This window comes from Aquarana catesbeiana, linkage group LG07 (assembly GCF_042186555.1).
Source record: "Aquarana catesbeiana isolate 2022-GZ linkage group LG07, ASM4218655v1, whole genome shotgun sequence".
Taxonomy (NCBI): domain Eukaryota; kingdom Metazoa; phylum Chordata; class Amphibia; order Anura; family Ranidae; genus Aquarana; species Aquarana catesbeiana.
In genome coordinates this window covers 94,080,293-94,086,501 of record NC_133330.1, presented here as the reverse complement: position 1 = coordinate 94,086,501, position 6,209 = coordinate 94,080,293, and positions in this window count along the sequence as shown.

Here is a 6,209-nt window from a genome sequence, read left to right as displayed (position 1 = left end):
GTATTTCTGATTGCTGCCACACCAGTTCCAGTGTCATGAGACCAGTGCAGCAAGCAACAGTATTCAGATTACTGCCACAACAGTCCCAGTGTCACTAGACCTGTGTAAGCCATCAACTATGTTTCTGATGACACCCACATTAGTACCTGTCGCCCCAGACCAGTGTAATGCCCCGTACACACGGTCGGATTTTCCGACGGAAAATGTGCAATCGGAGCGTGTTGTCAGACATTCCGACCGTGTGTGGGCTCCATCGGATTTTCCAACACACAAAGTTTGAGAGCAGGCTATAAAATTTTCCGACAACAAAATCCGATCGCGTCAATTCCGACGGTGTGTGGCCAGTTCCGACGCACAAAGTGCCACGCATGCTCAGAAGAAATTCCGAGACGGAACAGCTCGGTCTGGTAAAATGAGCGTTTGGAATGGATACAGCACTTTCGTCACGCTGCAATGTTTTAAATAGTTTAATACAGCGCACTCTGTTCATCTTTATAATGTGAGAAGAATTAAGTAGTTTTGCTGCTCATATTCACACAGACTTCTCACAAACTTCTTTCTTTATTCTTTATCGGGATTCCCTCAATATATATTGATTTGTCACATCTGACCAATTTTTTTTTTGGTTGTTTTTAATTTTTTAAAATTTTTTTTCAAGGCTGTTTAATTTTTTTTTGGGGGGGTTTGTATTTTTTTCAAGGCTGTTTTTTTTTTCTTTTTTTTTGGTTTTTACTCCAGAATATTTTTGTGTGTGTTTTGTGTGTCAAGTTACCACAACACCATTGATATCTTGTATTATTTAATCTCAATGAGATTGTTTGGTGTTGGTGTCCCTTGTTAATTTCACATTGTATTTTGAAATGTACCTGCCTCCTCACCAACAAACTGTTTTTTTTTAAGGAAAACACACATAGGCGAGTATAAATGAAACAAAAATTCCTTTATTTAGGGCTCACAACCAAACAAAGAGGGAGGCAACGCTGGAGAAACAGCAGAAATTGGTGAAGCCTTTGGCCCCCAGGGCACACATCAATTCTTTTACAGCAAAATTGGTGGCCTGAGGAGTCCAAATCTAAGGGTCTGGTCCAGTCTGGTCCAGAAGTCCCAGAGATCCGGAAAGCAGCAGATGACATCTGTGTCCCCAGGCTGTGGTCATACAAGAGCCTGCATCTTTTGTCAGACCAGACTGAACCCAGGGCCATCACCCTCTGGTCTTCCTTCCACGCTTCCTTCCACGCTGTGGCTGTGGTGGTGGAGTTGTGGCAGCAGGAGGAGGAGGAGGAGGGGGATGGGCCAACTCACTCAGGTAGGTATTGGGTGTGATTTCGCCACTCACCCCCTTACTTAGGACTTTATACAGAAGGTCCTCACACAGCTTGCGTTGACCCTCCTGCATGGCCTGCAGTTTGGTGGCAGCCATGCAGGCAAAGGCCTCTTCAGGAGTGGGGGTGGCTCTGAGGGACGCAGAAGCCTCCTGAATGAGCCTGAGCGCTGAATCCTGAACGTGACTCCCCTTCCTGGGTCTTTTGTAAGGAAGGGGGAGGGGAGGAGCCTGCGATTCAGTCAGGCTATGACTGGGCCCAGGCTTCTCCTGGCTGCCACTTAGCCCCGCCTCCTCCTGGCTGCCACTAACCCCCGCCTCCTCCTGGCTGCCACAATCCACAGCCTCCTCCTGTGTGGCACATTCCACAGCCTCGTCCTGGCTGAGGTCTTCCTGTGTATGAAAAAGGGACATAGTTTTAGTTTTTTATTCATCAGTCACACACAATTTTCAGCTCATGATTGTTGCAAATTGAATGTTAACAAATATAACAGACTATCATTCTGAGCCCAACATTTTTCATTCTTGTCCCAATTATTTCTGGCCACTACTGTCTATTGATATGTAAAACACTTTCTTAAATCTGCAATTAGTGATCAATAATAACATCTAGTAAACATCATTTATTTATTGTCCAGAAATCTGTAGAACAATGCTATACCTGACTCCATCTGGGCTCCTCCACTTCTTCATGGCTGGAAGTCCCAGGTTGGACATCGGAAGCCTCAGCTGGGGTGGAAGATAGGGTTTAAGGAAGAGTGGAAGGAAGGGTTGAGAGGGATTCCCTGACTCCAGTCTGGTCTGACAGAAACCGCAGTCTCTCATAGTACCACAGTCTGGGGACATAACTGTCATCTGCTCCAGCTCCGGATCTCTGGGAATCTGTGACCTTCTTGCGCTCCCTAAGATAAGTGCTCCTCAGGCCACCAATTTTGGTTTTTAAATAGGGGCTGGTTGCCGTGGGGACCACCGGCTTCACCAACTCCAGCAGTTTCTCCAGCGCTGCCTGCCTCTTTTGTTTATTATTGTAATGTGGATGTTTCACCTGCCACAGACAGGGCAGCTCCCTGTTCTTGTCTATGAACAGGGGGAGGAAGTTGTGGTCATTGAAGCCATCCATTTTATCTGCAAGACACAACACGAGACAAACCCTAATGTCAGGCAAAACTCTCCTAATCTTATTACAATATAGGCCTCAATGTAGAAGCAGTATAGGCCCAAGTTTAGATCTTACCTTCGTTATCACGATCGGCGCCTCCGATACTCCTTCCTCCGCTCACAGATCGTACGTACTACGCTTTATACACACTGCGTATGCGTGTAACTCCGCCCGCCCCTGAAGTTCTTTCTAGTCTAATCCCCGCCCCTTTTCATTCGGCGCAGTGGGGGAAGAGCACATGGCGGAGACACAGCAGGTGCATGCTAATTATAGCAACGAGGAGGAGGGGGAGGAAAGCCCGGAGCCTGAAACGTCTGGATCCAGAAGGAGACGATTTAAGGCATCAAATATGTCCTTTGGGGAGATGTTGGAGATGGTCGACATCCTGAAGAAAGCCGACTATGACGGGAAATATGGACCTTACCCCAACCCCAATGTCAGAAAGGCCAAGATCATGGCGAAAGTGGTCAAGAGCCTGCACTGGAATTTCGGGGTACGACGATCGAAAGATCAGCTCAGGAAACGGTGGTCGGACCTCAAATTAAGAGAGCATGAGCAGTACAGAAAGATCCGGAGAGTGCTGCAAAAAAGTAAGTAGTTGTGCTGTGTTCCGATTCCTTTTATGTTTATTACGTTCGTGCTGCTCCATGTGCTTTTCTTAACTGTTATCCATTTCTAAATGTGAACTTTCATGTTCATGGGCACATTATTCGTTTGTATCAAACATTTTTCATGCGGCCTAGAAAACACCATTGTTTTGGCCATATGCATTTGCCCACATTTTTTAGGGCCTACTTGTCTGAAACTAATTTGGTTGTGTAGATGTGTTTGTTACTAGAATGAAATGCAAACTAGATTCTGTGTAAGGAGAGGACAGTCAGCAGCTGGCTACACATCTGGACGCTGGAGCACTAGTGTGGGACACAAGAACACCCTTTTTATTAGGGGTCCCACACAGGTGCTCAAGTGTATACTATAGGGGTGTCTCCATCTGTGAAGCTTGTACAAAACAGGTAAAGTATTGAAGCTTGACAAAGGACACTAAAAATTCTACATCCTGGAACTCTGCCAAAACAGACAATTGTACCCCACTTCCAAGCAATGTTTCATATTTATAGTTCTGCCATCAAATATCTGTGTGCTAAGTATACCATTTTTTTTTTTACATAGGGGAGAAAAGACTCGAAGGACACCCCTCATCCCAGGAGACCAGAGACCCCCCCACCTCTGGAAGAAGGGGAAATCCACCCAAGACAAACAGAGCAGGAGGAGGAAGACGTGGTGGAAATTGGCACCACAACAGGTGAGTGTCTGCAACCACAGGCTCAGGTAAGAGATGGATGCCGGCATATTTATAATACATGTTTTTTTTTTGTTTCTATCTTTTTAGGTGATCGTGATGTTGTGGATCCAGATCCTTTCACCTCGGAAAGTGCACAGATCCTGATCGGGGAGATCATGGGGTGTGATAGGGACTTGGAAAACATCAAGAAAAACATCAATGATGTTCTTCAAAAAAATAAGAACATCATTGATGTTTTGGGGAGAGTTTAAAACCCCTCCAAATCCCTTTGTTTTTTGGTGTGCTACAATTTTGTAACATTTTTTGTCAAATTGTAGAAAAGCCAAATTTTGAAGAGGCACACAGTGTGTCAACATGTGCTATCTGCCATCACGGGAGATCAATGGACGCGTTTTGGGGGTGCAACCCCTTCCTCAATAATAAAGTAGCTGAGAGGAAGGGGTTGCACCCCCAAAACACGTCCCTTGATCCCCCGTGATGGCAGGTAGCACATGTTGACATTCGGCTATTTGTGTGCATCTTCAAAATTTGGCTTTTCCGGGGGTGACTTCACCCCATCTGAACGCAATATCAAACACAGTTTCTAAATACTCATGTCTGATATTGCCTTCAAGTTCTACCAAATGTGAACTTTGTAAGTTCAAGATTTGTGTCTTTCTTGTTGGTTTTAAACATGCCTGTTTTATCTCAAATGGACATTTCTACTTTTTCTAATGTGATCCCAAAAATTGTTATACAAACATGTTGGTTTGTTTTAAAAACTTTTTCTAAATGCACCTGTGATTGTGCAGGTATTAAAAAGATTGTTAATCAAGAATGTGTGGATTATTGTCTCAATGCTACAACACTTTTGTGGTGCTCTAATTGCTGTTTTCTGTGACAATGGGTGATTTCCTAAGGGCAAATCCACTTTGCACTACAAGTGCAGTTTCAAGTGCACTTGTAGTGCAAAGAGTCTTTGCCTTTAGTAAATAACACCCAACAGTGCTTTGTAAGGTTACACAATCACGCCATTTTCAGGACTCACCACATTTCCATCAGGGTCAGCTAAAACAAACACAAGCAGTAAATGTCACCAAAGATTTTCTTATTTTTTTTTTATTTAAAAAAGGTTTTACACATTGTCTGGCATATTGATAGCCCCCCTACCCGCAAAGAATTCAAGGTATCTTAGCCGGACATCACGGGCCCTCAGGGGAGGCAAGCCAGGACGGCCACTTTCAAGCGCTGTCAGGGTTGGTTCATTTTGAATTCCGGCCTCAGGCCCAACTGAGCCAGCATAGTTGGCAGAATGTTGCCGTAAAAAGTTGTGTAGAACACAGCACGCCAGGATAATGTGGTTCAGTCACTCCGCCATATGTATGGGTGAAAGAAATAGGCGGAACCGGCTGGCCATGATTCCAAACGTGTTCTCCACCACTCTTCTGGCTCTGGCCAGCCGGTAATTAAAAACCCTCTGGTTTGGTCCCCCAGCACAAAAGCTTCATCCGCAATGAAGACGAATGGGAGTCCTTCCACATTGTCTTCTGGGGGTGGCAAGTCCAAGCTGCCATTCTGGAGACACCTGTAGAACTCCGTCTGGGCGATGACTCCACCATCGGACATCCGGCCATTCTTCCCCACGTCCACATACAGAAATTCATAAGTAGCCGACACCACCGCCAACATCACAATACTATTGAACCCCTTATAATTATAATAGTTGACCCCGAGTTGGGTGGTGGGATGATGTGGACATATTTCCCATCAATTGCCCCTCCGCAGTTAGGAAAGTCCCACCGCTGGGCAAAGTGGGAGGCCACAGTCTGCCATTCCTGTGACGTGGAAGGAAACTGTGGAGTAAAACAAAAAAAAAAAAATAGTCTTTTTGCACATAAACATGGAAAGCAGATCAGACACAAACATTCTTGGCCAACATCAAGATACCATTTATTTATGGCAATTTTTAAAGACCAAAGTATAAGGTACACCTATCAGATTCCGCTTCCCCCCCTCATGGACCATTTCTAACATTATAGGGGGGAACTCTTGGACAGGTAACCCTCTCCACTTCATTGAGAGATGAATGCCTATATAATGTGTATTACTTTGAACAGACCCTCCTTAGTTACACTATTGACAGCCCACTGGACAGGTAAGAAGTGTCATAATACAAAGATATAAATACACACTGTACACATTTTAGCACATTTGGACATTCTGCTATTACCTATCAAGATAATAATAGGATACCAAAACTTTAAACAGTACCATTTGAAAGTATACAGGCAGGCCCTTGCACTACATGCTTTGGGGAATTCATCCATAAATCTGAGCACAGAAGAGATGGGTATAGTGTGTATGGGTTTGGCAAAGTCAGCAGATAGATGATTGAGGATAGATAGAGAATTGGTATCAGCTGAGTTAGCAGTTGGGGGGAGGGTTCA